Raw genomic sequence first — 12,274 nt, forward strand, 5'->3', positions numbered from 1 at the left:
AAAACAATATATCAACTCATTACAGGCTTTATTTTATTTATTTATTTATTTTTTTTTGGGGGGGGGGAGTATACGTAAAGAGTTGGGGGTCGTATATTACTGGGCCATGAATATGAGCAACATTTCTTTCTGGCTTCTTCCTTCCTATAATGTAAATTGTCCTGCTTGGGTTAACATTGAGACTTCCCTCTATCATCTCTACTCTCTGTCAGCTCTGCTTGGGGCACTGCTTCCTCTTCCGGTCTCAATTCCCAAACAAAATGTGGTCATATGGCATTCTTTAAAGATTTAAAAATTCGTCAGCTTCTCTCAACTCTCTTTTACTATTTACTAGGGGTGTCACGATCTTGATTGTAAATCGAATATCGATCGAAATGACCTCACAATCTCGACCTTCGAAATCAAAGGAGGAATCTAGGATGTAGCCACGCCCCCAAAGTCACGTCCCGCAGGCGAGTCAAGAGGAGAAAAAACACACACGTGTTGAAATGCGAGTCAACATTAACTCCTCTAACCTGAACCTGCAGCCGGTAAAAACACACCATGGCAACTGCTGACAGAGGAGCCACATCAACCAAACTCGAACTGGTTGTCGGTCCGGTGGGGGGGGGGGGATTGGTCTAATAAGCAGCAACACAGAGCTATAAGGACGCTGCGCTCTCACACTCGCTGCATTGATAGTCACACAAACACACGCACGCAGACACTCTCTAGCGCGCACTCTTGCTCGCTCGCTGCAGATTCCGGGAGATTGTATATAATTTGCGGGCGTCAGGGAGCCGCTATCAATATGAGGGAGAGTTGGGATGTCTGCACTAAAGCAATAACTAGCGCTGTAGGAGTATTTGTAGCACCAGAAATGCTACGGTTAGGATACAGTTAAGACTCTGTTAGGACAGTTAACACACTTGATTGATGGCTATGGACATTAGGCTGTTTTAATTTAGTTTTTGTTTTATTGTGAACTTGAATATCATCTAATATAAAGAGTGCACACTGCAGTTACAAAAGGGTCACTACATGATTCTTTTGTTTACAGTAAGTTTCCAATTGACTGCTGAAACGAAGTTATTGTTACATTATATTGCTAATACATTATTTAATTTTGACAGTAGGGCCTTAGTGTGGTACATTGCAAACAACTGATGGAGATTATATCACTCATGATTACTCTAAAAATGGCATAGGCATCTGTGCTAAAAGGACCCCCCCCAAAAAAGGGATTGAGAATCGAATAGAATCATGACACTCCTCGTCGATATGTGCATGTCACAGTCTCATTCAGTTCAAAGTATTGCATCGCCTGCATTATTGTAAAGCTACCTTGGCAAGAATATACCCTAATACAGACCCCTTATGCATTAGATGCCAAACAGTGCCTGCAACCCTTTATCATATGTTATGTCATTCTGGTCCTCCTTGTTTGAATTATTCTCTAAAATATTTAAAATACTAATCCCTCCTTGCCCCCTTGCTGCTATTTTTGGTGTGACCTCAGAAAACATATCTGCAACCACTCATCAACGTAAGGTTCTTGCTTTTTTCTCTTCATTAGCACAGCGCTTGATATTCCTTAACTGGAAGAATGCTGCTCCTCCCATCCACACTCATCTTATTAGGAATAGTATGTCTAATCTCAGGCTAGAAAAGATCAGATATACTGTTAAAGGTGCATGGAATAGTTTTTATTAGATATGCAAACCAATTAGATGGGCTTCAATTAAACTGACTATTATAATAAATATCCAACAGATTAATTTCACTCTCCCATACTGTGGCTGACGACAATTGAAGTGAAGTGCAGCTGGACTGCACCGCTAAAAATATATGCCATCAGAGCAAATTCAAGGATGCTATTATCATGTAAAAAAAAAAAAATCTCAATATGTGGCCTTAAAAGAAAGTGTTGCAAAAAATTTCCAATTTATATTGTGCCTACAGTTTAATTATTAGAGATTATATGTATTTCAAAATCAAGACAACAAAAGGCCATTTTATTTTATATGGTGATTTTAATTAGTATTTATTGTGTTTTTACTTATTATTACACTGAGACCTGAGTTCCGCGTTTAGTTCTTTTTCATTGTCTCATGGGCAGAATGAAAATAAAGTATTCTACTTTTACTTTGTTGAGACGGTCTGGTTAATGTTGTGCAATACTTTGACAAAAATTGTTTTGTTCCATTGTTCCAGGGAAATCTGTTAAGGTAAATGGATCATACCAGACACGAATCTCAGCATACAAGGAGAAGTCTACACATGCCCTTTCATCAGAAACTGACAGCGTGTTGTTTTACACCTAATATCGACATCACAAAACATGTTTCAAAACAGCTTTTTTTCCAAGAGAATCACAAGAAGAGCTACATTTTCCACTAGTCATAGAATTTTAAAGCCCTCCCTATGCTGACCCAAGACTTGCCCCCTACATTGTAAGGCAAGGCAAGGCAGTTTTATTTATATAGCGCATTTCATACACAGTGGCAACTCAATGTGCTTTACATAAAACATACTATAATAGAGCATTAAATATAAGGTTGCAGCATAAAATAATGATTTGTTTAAAATCATTAAAAGGACATAGAGTGCAAATGAAAGATTAAAATTTAAAGTGCTTTGAAAGAGCTCAATCATAAGCACAGGAGAAGAGACCTGGATTTAAAAATATTCACAGTTGGGGCTGATTTCAGTTCTGCTGGTAGTTTGTTCCAGTTGTGTGCAGCATAACAGCTAAAAGCTGCTTCACCATGTTTAGTCTGAACTCTGGGCTCCACTATCTGACCTGAGTCAGTAGATCTCAGAGCTCTACTGGGTTTATATTCTATTAACATGTCATTCATGTATTCTGGACCTAAACCATTCAGTGATTTGTAGACCAGTAGCATAACTTTAAAATCTATTCTATAGCTGACTGGGAGCCAGTGTAAAAACTTTAGAACTGGAGTAATGTGCTCTGATCTCTTTGTTCTGGTCAAAACTCGAGCTGCTGAATGAGCTGCAGTTGTTTAATGCTTTTTTGTGGGAGTCCAGTCAGAAGACCGTTACAGTAGTCGAGTCTACTTGAGATGAAAGCATGAATCAACTTCTCCTGGTCTGTTTGAGACATAAAAACCCTTCACTCTGGATATGTTCTTAAGCTGATAGAAGGCTGTTTTAGTGATTGATTTGATATGACTGCTGAAGGTCAGATCTGAGTCTATCAGCACGCCAAGGTTTCGGACTTGGTCGCTAGTTTTATAGAGAGTGACTCGAGATGTTTACTGACAGCAATCCTCTTCTCTTTATTGCCAAAAACAATTACCTCAGTTTTGACCTAATTTAATTGAAGGAAATTTTGGTTCATCCAACGTGTTACTTGCTCTAAACAGTGACACAATGACTGTATTGGACTATAGTCATCCGGGGAAAGTGCTAGGTATATATGCGTGTCATCTGCATAACTATGATAGTCTACATTAGAGTTCTGCAGAATTTGACCCAAAGGCAGCATATATAGACTGAACAGAAGGGGTCCAAGAACTGACCCCTGAGGAACTCCACATGTCATAGCCACTCGATCGGATTCATAACTTCCAATGGTCACAAAATAACTCCGCTCCTCCAAGTAGGACCTGAACCATTCTAGGACTGTTCCGCTGAGTCCTGCCCAAGTTTCCAACCTGTTCAATAGTATAATGTGATCCACAGTATCAAACGCAGCACTGAGATCCAACAGGACCAGAACTGACACCTTTTCTGAGTCAGTGTTTGACCTTATGTCATTTAACACTCTAATAAGAGCTGTTCCTGTACTGTGGTGAGGTCGGAAGCCTGATTGAAATTTGTCAAAAAGGCCACTGGAGTTCAAGAAATTGGTGAGTTGATTAAAAACCACTTTCTCAATGATCTTGCCTATAAAAGGAAGATTTGAGATAGGTCTGTAGTTGGTTAACATGGAAGCATCCAGCGTTCTCTTTTTTAATAGTGGCTTAATGGCAGCTACTTTTAGGGGTTTAGGAAACGTGCCTGATTGAAGTGAGCTATTTATTATTTGTCGCAAATCTGTTTGGACAGAGTTCACAATAGTTTAAAAAAAAGTCTGATGGCATTGTGTGAAGATAGCATGTTGATGGTTTTAGATGCTGAACTGTTTCCTCTATGGTTTTTTGGTCAAATGTTTTAAATTCTGACATCGCAGTTGAGTTATTCCTGGGAGGTCTTAGGGATTGCGTCTTTTTATTGTTTTGTTGATTTGTGTTGATATTTAACCTTATGGACTGGATTTTTTCACTGAAAAAGCAAGAAAATGCATTACATTTTTCTGTGGAAAGGAGTTCTGGATCTGTTTAGGGGGGGGGGGGGGGGTTGTAAGCTTATCAACCACAGCAGACAGAGTGCGAGTGTTTTTGGTGTTCTTATTAATAATTTCAGAAAAGTGTCGCTGTCTAGCTTTGAGTAACTCATAGTTAAACTTACAAAGACTTTGTTTGTAGAGGTCAAAGTGAATTTGAAGTTTAGTTTTTCTCCACTTACCCTCTGCTTTCCTGCATTCTGTTTTCAAAGCTTTTACCATCATAGTGTTCCTCCATGATGTTTTCTTTCTGATCAAGGTCGTCTTAGTTTTAGTTTTAATAGGTGCAACAGCATCCATGACATTAAAGATGTTCCAGTTAAATTCATCCAGGAGTTCATCAACTGACTCTGCACTCATAGTTCGTGACTTAGCTATAGCCTCCATAAACTTTGCACTGGTATTCTCATATATGTACCTTTACCTAACAGACACAGAGGTTAACTGAACATTTGGAATGATCTGTAAGTCAAAAAACACACAGAAATGATCAGAAAGAGCCAAGTCCTTAACATCAACAGAAGAAATGTCAACACCTTTAGAGATAACCACATCCAGGGTGTGGCCTCGAGGGTGTGTGGGCCCTTTCACATGTTGCCAAAAGTGTCAAGTAGAGCAGAGAGTTCTTTGGCATTACTGTCCATGTTATTGTCTACGTGAATGTTAAAATACCCTGTTATGATAAAAAAGTTGTAGTCAGTGCAGATAACTGACAGCAGTTCAGCAAACTCATCAATGAATTTTCCTGAGTATATTGGAGGTCTATAAATGGTTAAAAAAAGAACTTTTGGATCACCTTTTAATAAAAAACAGAGATATTCAAAAGAGCTAAAATCATAGGTCATAATGACGTCATTAGCTAACAGTGATTTGTTGACTAGTGATCTGATATTGAGTAGAGCTAATCTTGTAGAGATAGCAAGAGACACTGGTATATTTCGAGGTTGACATGCTATACTTAATAAATTGGCAGATTTAATTGAACCCTTTTTATTTCTCACCAGTTTAACCATTCTTCTGTTACCTGTCATCACAGGGATTGAGAAGGCTACCTGAACTCCATAGGGCCCTGACTTTTCCTGGGGGAGAACATTATTGGTATCAGTATTGCAGCCTGGACCCGGCACATATCAGTCAGACTCACAGATGATATGATTCAAAGGAGGTGGGGGTAACTTTTGGGTGATGGTGTTTTCCAGCGTGGTGGAATGCGAGGGGCTGGACGAGGAGGGAGGTTGAAGGGAGAAAAAATGGGATTTGGACGTGGTGTGAGTTGGATTCCTACAGTGACAAGGTCATTCATCCTGTCTGTGAAACCCAGAAGTGGGGAGTCCGGACTGAGTGAGGAGAATGAAAGGCTGGATGGGGTCCTGGTGGGTGAAAGTTGGGAGTGTCCTGGTGGGGCTGGGGGAGACTCCACTTGTTAGGCTGTTGGGGCTGCGGGAGACTCCTCATGTCGGGCTGTTGGGGCTGGGGGAGACTCCTCATGTTGGGCTGTTGGGGCTGGGGGAGACTCCTCATGTCGGGCTGTTGGGGCTGGGGGAGACTCCTTGTGTTGGGGTAAGGATGGTGACGGGTTATAAATCCAAAAATCCAAAATCCATCTGCCATAAAGAGGTGTCTGCGTTCCCAAAAAATGTAAAAAATTGTCAATAAAATTCACTGATTGAGTGGCACATGTATCTTTGAGCCATCTGTTGAGCATCATCAGTCTGCTGAATCTCTCGTCTCCTCGCCGAACTGTCGGTAGAGGTCCACTGATAAACTCCTCAATATTCAGACATCGAACTTTGTTCAGCAGATCATTCAAATCCTGTTTCAATACCTCTGATTGTTGTTTGACAACATCAAGTGCTCCTGTGTGTATGACGAGAGATTTCACTGTCGGATGCTCAGCAGCGATTTCCAGAATTTTCTCTGAGATATCGGACACCATGTCGTTGGTAAAACAGAGTACTTTGGTGTTTTTGTTGAAAAAGTGTTTTATCTTATTCACAGCTCCGTCACCCACTATCAGCGTTTGAGGCCCAGTGGTTAGCTCTTACTGCGGCCTTTTAATATGTGATTTAGCCTCATACCTTTCTTTGGTGCTGGAAGATGACCTTTCTTTTGGGGAGTCAGGGTCTTGTAAAAGCTGATTTCTCCTTGGTATAGGGGTTGAAGAGACCCTCCTGTGCGATGGCAGTGCAGGCCACCCAGTTTCATCACGAGTCTCCGGGTAATGGGTTCTGCCTACCGTCTTCCCATATCTGAGGGAAGCGATTTTTCTGTATGCTTTGGCTTTGCACCAAGAGAGTTACAGGGAGGACTACTGGTTGATTTACTGCCGTAACCACCAGCCTCCTGCTTCTTGGTGGTGCTAAGTAGCTGTCTGTTAGCCTGCTCCTGTCCACTGATGTGTTACTCATAGTTAAAATTACAAAGGGATATGGGAATGAAACCACTCTACTGATGTGGGTCAACAGTAGAGTGGTTTCATTCCCATATTGTACATTTATCTCCACGTTGACTTCGAGTCGCTGAATTTTCGTCTCCAGTACTGCTATCTTCTGGAGAAGTTTGTAGTAGTCATCCGTGGAAAAGGGAGGCATCTTGCTGCTAATTAGCTTAGCTTAGCTGAGCTCCTCAATCCCAGTCACTATAGTGCAGGCTTGTGCTGCTGATAGGCCACACTCACGAAGTAAAATAGTTTAAATAATAGTGGTAGCCTTCAGATACTTTAATAAATTAAGCTCCAAGTGATATAGAAGTATCCAGGACCCACTTTCCATAAATTTTGTAGCAAAAGGACAGGATGCAATGGAAAAAAGTAAGCAAAGCAGAGAGCAAAGAGCGAAGCGTCTGCACTCAAGCAAAGCAGGAAGTAGATTGTAGACAAGACAAGGGGACAATGTCTTGTCTACAAGAGGAGTAGACAAGACATTATCTTCCTTTATAACAATGAACTTATCATAGCCTTACAAGATTCACCCAAATTATATAATATATTTTTAACTGTTACAATCACTTATAATCATAGAAAAATATTTTTTTAACCCATTTTAAAGCTAGTATAAAACAGGCATTAATTACCTCTTTGTTAACATTTAGGTGTGTGTGTGTGTGTGTGTGTGTGTGTGTGTGTGTGTGTGTGTGTGTGTGTGTGTGTGTGTGTGTGTTCGTGCAGCACCCAGGGTCCTTTGCAGCACATTATCTTGCACTTGGGCGTCTCTATGGGAAGAGCCATTACCATGGCAACACCAAGCAATGAGTTCCTTTTAAAAGGCTAGTCTCTCTCTCTCTCTCTCTCTCTCTCTCTCTCTCTCTCTCTCTCTCGCTCTCTCGCTCTCTCTCGTGTTCTTTTATCTTTACTCGTTCCATTCTACCTAATTCACCCACAATAGTCAGCTGGCAGACAGAGGAGATGGTGCAACAGGAGGATTTCTTGATATCCGTTCAATTGGGTTCTTTATATCCTGTAGTCTGCCAATGTGCTTTTGGTCTACTATAGAAGAGTGAACTTTGTCATTTTTGCCACAGTAGGATATCTTTAACCACTAGAACATTTTTGTCATTTTCTATCAAAAGGATTTCTTGACAACAGGATGTAAGGCCGGTGTCTGTTGGGGGGATGGGTCATTGAAGCTTTTTTCTACACCATCCTGGTCTCAACTCTACACTGACTGAGGCCTTGCTTATTGAAGATGATGGCTGGACACTCGGGCATTATTTCCACATTGGAAATAAACAGTTTATTTTTTTATGTTATTGGCAGTTTCTCTTAATTTTAAAGCAAAATTGGATAATAAACATCAATGGAAGTTTGTCGAAAAAGATATTTCATTTCCTTGCCTTCATTTATAACAGTAGAGGAAATGAGAAAGTTGAAAAAGGAATCTTGTTTAAATAATTTATCTAATTGCCAGTAATGTCAGTGATGACTTTTTGTCCACGAAGAAGACACGAGGAGCAGAGTCTCCTTTTGGATGTTGGAAAGTCAAACAGGGACGAAGATGAGGCAAAGGACATTGACTGTTTGCAGCTCTCCAGATGTCCTGCTTGTAACCGAGAATATGACATTGCTCTGATCCTGCCGTGCTCTCACACAATGTGTGTAGATTGTGTAGCAGCTGGAGGGGGAACAAGGTCATGTCAGTCTCTCTTCCATGGTGCAAGCCTACCTGTCTGCTCTGTGCTGTGCCCCTGCTGTCGACATGCTGTGGAGCTGCCGTGTCAGACCTGGTCATCTGCCACCTCCTGTCTCCCAAAACATCCCACTCTGAGGTCTGCAAGTGTCAACCAGGAGACACGCACCAAGGCGGGAGCATCTGAAGATCACCTCCAACATCTGCAGGTTAGAAGGACATGGTGTATTTGAAGCTGACTTGTTATATTGGATATATAAGAATGTGTAGGAAGTACGTAAGAAGGGCTCAACGCCAGACTTTAGAAATATTGAAGTTATGCTTGAGCACCATCACACAGAAACAAAACATATTTATTTGTATTTTTTAGATTTATTGAGTTATGTGATGGAGAAAAAAATGGGTTTCTTTATGTTATTTGTTTTTGTTGAACTAAAATAGCAGTACAAAAGCTGAAAATGTCTGTCTGAATGTTGGAAACGAATGTTTGTTTTCTTTTAATTCTTTTATTTTATTTTATCTTTTATTTTATTAATTTTTATTACATATTTGAATGTTTTTTAACGTAATTTTTTACTACCCCATTTTCTTTAATGCACTGTAAGGAGCTGGTGAAAAATGACTTTTCATTTCAGCCTGTGTATGCAAATACATGTGTGTGAAATGACAATATAGAAATCATGAATTTCTAAACGGTTCCTCAAAACAATGATTTACCTTCACCATCAGCCCAGAATCATTATCACTACTGCAAGAAAAAATAAATCTAAGTCCATAAAAGTTTGCTCTGATAAAATAAAATACTGTTTGTGAATTCATATTTATAGTACTGTACACCATGTAAGTATTAGTGTCCAAATAAAAATGCATTTACCTTTATTGTCATGTTATCTGACTGACAGTATGCCTTATTCGGACTGAAAACTTAACTAAGCTTTTTAAATTGATCTACTGTCACTGTACTTAGGGTGACACGTACTGCAGGAATGCAGGTGAAGAAACAGCAGAGCGCTGTTTACATGGTGAGTATATGTATTATTTCATATTGTTTTTTAATTTAATACCTTAACCAAGTTTTTATAATTATGAATGAATCATGTATTTCACTGTTGTTATTATGTTTTTCGCTTGATTCTTAACTTATTTCTATTTTATTAGTGTATTATTTGTTTTTATGTGAAGCACTTTGAATTACCTCCACTGTATGATTATGCTATTCATAGACCCAGACAGTTTATAACAGCAACCCTGTATACATATGCAATATCTCATCCTGATGTCAACATGAAAATCTTTTAACAACACTCTCCCATATGCCCAGGTTCCAGTGCTAGCAGTTCCTCAATATCACCAGTGGATGGCGTGGTAGACCTGCTGGAGGAGGAGATGGTACAATCTGTCTATGGTCAGAAAGCATGCCTATAATTCCCACAAAATACCTTTAAATTACATTTATGTATGTTGAAGATGAGTCATATTTTTGGTTGAATGAACTGCTATAAACACATTTAGTGCATTCAGTTAATAAAATTCTTTTCTACCCATGTTAGGACTAAGTTTTGCTCTGGACCCTTCAACTGTCCCTCCACCCCTCCGTCTTTCCAACTCGTCCCTCACCGTCTACTACCAAGGAGAAAGCCCTCCTGGCCCATCTCCTGACAACAAAGTCAGGATATCGATGATGACCTCTGATCCCGGGATTATGGTGGCCCTTCCTCAGGTGTGCGCTGATGTTGTTATTGCACGGGGACAGTATTACTGGGAAGTGGATGTTTGTAACAGCTCCATTTACAGAATCGGTAAGAATTCCTAAGTTTGTTTTGATTGATTCAGTGCCAGAGTGGTTACTGCCTCCAGAAACCTACACCATTAGTCAGCAAGACTATGCTTGCTCAAACCCACATGCGCACAAACTTGCGAAAACACACATGCACACGTCATCAGACACAACTTCATTGTTCATAGTGCCACCAAGTGGTTAGGAATTTGACACAGGACTATGATTATTGCTTAAGCAACATAGGGAAAATGCTTTCCATTCTTTATCAGTAGCCTGGAGCAAATTTCCAAACACTGCAACTTGCGTTATACTTTATTTTCTATTGCTATGACATGACAGGAAACATGTTTTAATTACAATATGAAAGACTGACTTCAATCACTGAAAAGTTCACCTTGATTCTTTTTGGAAAATTGATACCTGTAAATTGCCTGGTGTGGTTTAAAATGGATGGAATAATGTTTTATTATCATTCTGGTATTTGGAGATATTGGGCAACAACAGACTAACATTTAGAAAATTAAATGTTGATGTTAATTGAAAGGGAATGGAAGAATTTATATTGTGCCTGTCCACCTTAACCCTTAAATGCATGGGTGTTTTGCATTCATACTTCAAGACTTTGGAGACACATTAAACACAGACAGTAGCTGCAAATTAAAATGACATTGCTTGTTCATTTTCATAATATAGTATGGATAATATTAAACTGCAAAAAACACATTTTGTGATGCAGTTAATTTTTTTAAGGAAAATTTAGAGGTGCCAAAAAGTTTTTCAGAAGTTTCTTCAGTCTGTTTTCTGTTTTGTGGTGTTCACAACATGTTTGTGTGTCCTGTCAACTACTTTGTGGTCAAGCATCATCATCTGAGCTGGCCCCAATATCAAATAAGTGCTTTTACAGCATTCCTGAGGCCCTGGTGCTAAGCTAACATACAGAAAGTTACTTCTTTTTGTTTTGGAGGGGGGCAATGCTATTACCTGCATACCTTTTTGGAGAAAATCTTTTAGAGAAAAACATTAGAACAAGCTGAGGAGTCTACGACTAGCAGCTCAGTCAGGTTCTATACACAGCAGTGCTCTGAGCTAAATGCAAAAGTTAGAAAGTTAGTGTGCTAACATGATAGCAGTGACAATGCAAACATGCTAATGATCAGCATGCATAATGTTTGCCATGCTGTTAGTTAAACATTGCCTATTAGCACTAAAAATGAGGTGCATTTTGATTTGATTATGGCGATACACCAAAATTATTACGATGTAGTTTGACTGGGACACGAATGCCTGTAACAGATTTTATTGTATGGATTGCAATTAAATAGTTGCTAGAGACATTCTGCTTTAAAACATAATTTCAACTTCACGGTGGTACAACAGGGAAAGTGAGGGGATCACTAAAGGCAGGAAGGGATTGCATTCAAGACTTAAAAATCTAAGAATTCTGTTTTGTAAATGCTGTTAATCCATAAACAAACACAGCAAATGTGGAACTCAAGTCTTCTGTCCCTCTCAGGTGTGAGCTCACTGGACGGTTCTGGCGGTTGGTGGCTCGAAAGGCAGGGCTTGTCATTTTGTGCAGTGTATGATGGGAGCAGGGAGCCGCTCTGCACTGTCCCACCCCAGATCAAAACCCTTGGGATCTTCCTCAACATTGGAGGGGGCGCCCTGAGGTTCCACAACCCTCTCACCCAGGAGCACCTCGCCACACTGCCTACCCGCTTCAACCCTGCCGGAGTGCTCCCGGCTCTGGGCCTGGGCCAGGGCAAGCTGAGGCTGCGCTCCAGCCTTCCTACTCCTCCCCACATCTTCCTCAGTAAAGACTCAGCCTACAGGGGGGCTTGCGGGGCTGGTGGAGGCCGGTGGCGCAGGGAGATTCCATTCCAGTCGGTGCGGAAAGTGATTCAGAAGTTTGAGGAGCTGGCTGTGTCGGACTCAGACTCAGGCCTGGTGTCCACATTTGGATCGTCCTGCTCCACCTTGGTGTCGTTTCCAGATCTGGGGATTCCAGGGATTTTTCCCTCTGGGCAAGCAGGACAGGAA

This window comes from Scomber scombrus, chromosome 5 (assembly GCF_963691925.1).
Source record: "Scomber scombrus chromosome 5, fScoSco1.1, whole genome shotgun sequence".
NCBI lineage: Eukaryota > Metazoa > Chordata > Actinopteri > Scombriformes > Scombridae > Scomber > Scomber scombrus.